Genomic DNA, 2,450 nt, shown 5'->3' on the forward strand with positions numbered 1-2,450 from the left:
TTTATGTATTTCTTTTTTCCCCACAACGCAAGTAATTTTATGAACCACATTGAGATCGGTATTTACTGGTCCAAGAAATTCGAATGCGAATTATTTTGGGTTTCTCATTTGTCAGAGGTAATTAGTGGCCTTTTCAAATTTTTATTCATGATTTATGTTTTTAAGTTCTACTTCGAGTCATTGTCGTTCATCTTCTGCGACTAATTGTCAATAGTATACATTAATTAATTGCGATTCATTTACTTCGACTCATTTTCTTTCATCTACTGTGACTCATGGTCGTTCATCTACTTTGACTCATGGTCGTTCATGCACTGTGACTCATTATCTATCATCTACTTTGACTCACTGTCGTTCATCCACTGTGACTCGTTGTCCCAATCTACTTTTACTCATTGTCGTTTTTTTGCCGTCTTTTGACGTCAGCACATTCGGGCCAGACTCGTTCGGGTTAATTACCACACTCGCACAGAATACCGGCGAGAAGTAGCGGCCTAGTGCAGCGGCACTAGGCCGCTAAACATAGCGATGTTTCGCATGGGTTGAGAGGGGCGGGCACAGAACCGCGCATGACCAAGGACAAACGAGGCAGTAACACCACGGCACCCCGCTCCACACTCAACGTGGACTTTTGCAATATCAGGGGAATTCACTCCAACTTAAACGCCGTTCACCACCACCTTGAGACGGCGAAGCCGGCCTTGTGTTTCCTCACGGAGACGCAGATATCTCGACCTAGCGATACGTCATATTAAACGTACCCCGGGTACAAAATTGAGCACAATTTTTTGCCTCATGCCGGGGTATGTGTGTACGTTAGGGAGGATATCTGCTGTCGCCGTCTCGGCAATTTTGAGGGTAGGGACCTGTCCACTCTCTGGCTCCGCGTAGATTTAGAGCACCGCGTCCGCATCTATGCGTATGTCTTACAGGTCCCATAGTGGTAACGCAGAAACTGACCATCTCATGGGCTGCGTTCAAGCGGTAATTGACGACGCGCTTGCACAGATCCCCTCCGCTGAAATAGTAGTCTTGAGTGATTTCAACGGGCACAATGCCGAATGGCTTGGATCACGCACCACAGACTACGCAGGGCGATCTGTGCATAATTTTGAAGTGGCTTATGGTCTGACCCAATTGGTTGAGTCGCCAACGCGGCTCCCGGATGTGGATAGCCACATGCCGTACTTATTAGATCTTCTGCTGACTACACATCCCGATGTTACCAGATTTTTGTCGACGCACCTCTCGGAACGTCCGACCATTGCCTGGTCAGGAGTGTAGTGCATATCCGACGCCAACGTCGCAGACCACCAGCGACCCGCCGCGTTTGGCACTACATGTCAGCAGAGTGGGATAGGATTCGTTCCTTTTTTGCATCCTACCCTTGGGGCAGGGTTTGTTTCCCTTCAGATGATCCTAGTGACTGCGCCGTTGCAGTAGCCGATGTGATACTGCAGGGAATGGATATTTTTATACCAAGCTCTGTAGTACCGATCGGTGGCAGATCTCAGCCCTGGTTCGATGCGTCAGTTAAAGCAGCATCTGACTGCAAAAAACAGGCGTATCGAACTTGGGTTGCGGCGCTGGGCACAAAGGATCCGAACAGCATAGTTCTTAAGAGGAAATACAACCGTGCCTCCAGATTTTTTAAGCGGCAAATCGCCTGTGCAAAATCAAAACACGTCGTCAAAGTCGGCGAGCAGCTTTCCAGTTACCCGACCGGAACACGCAAGTTCTGGTCGTTGTCGAACGCTTAGTAACTTCAGCCAGCCGTCCATGCCGCCGTTGTACATGAGGAATGACACCCATACGGCAAAAGAGAAAGCCGATCTCCTGTGCGCTCTTTTCGCCTCCAACTCGACTCTTGACGACAACGAAAAAAAACCGCCGACAATCCCGTGGTGTCAGAGCTCTATGCCTGAAGTACAGTTTAGACAGAAAACTGTTAGGCGAGCTCTGTTTTCGTTGGACGTCAGGAAGTCGAGCGGGCCGGATGGCATTTCTCCAATCGTGCTTAGAACGTGTGCTCCTGAGTTGACGCCGGTGCTAACGCGTTTATTCCGGCACTCTTATTCCAAAGGTGTAGTCCAGGACTCATGGAAGTCAGCCCTTGTCCATCCGGTCCAAAAAAAAGGAGACAGTTCGGATCCGGCAAACTACAGGCCTATTGCTATTACCCCCCTGCTCTCCAAAATCATGGAGAGCATAATTTGCCGTCAGCTCTTGGTATACCTAGAGGGTCACCAGTTTATCAACGGCCGACAATACGGCTTTCGCCATGGTCGGTCGGCAGGTGATTTTCTGGTATACCTAACACATAGATGGGCTGCGGCTATTAAAAGCAAGGGGGAAGGCCTGGCAGTTAGCCTGGATATAGCGAAGGCCTTTGATCGTGTATGGCACAAGGCGCTCCTCGCTAAACTTCCATCATTTGGTCTTCCCGAGAG

This window comes from Leptidea sinapis, chromosome 32 (assembly GCF_905404315.1).
Source record: "Leptidea sinapis chromosome 32, ilLepSina1.1, whole genome shotgun sequence".
Classification (NCBI taxonomy): Eukaryota; Metazoa; Arthropoda; class Insecta; order Lepidoptera; family Pieridae; genus Leptidea; species Leptidea sinapis.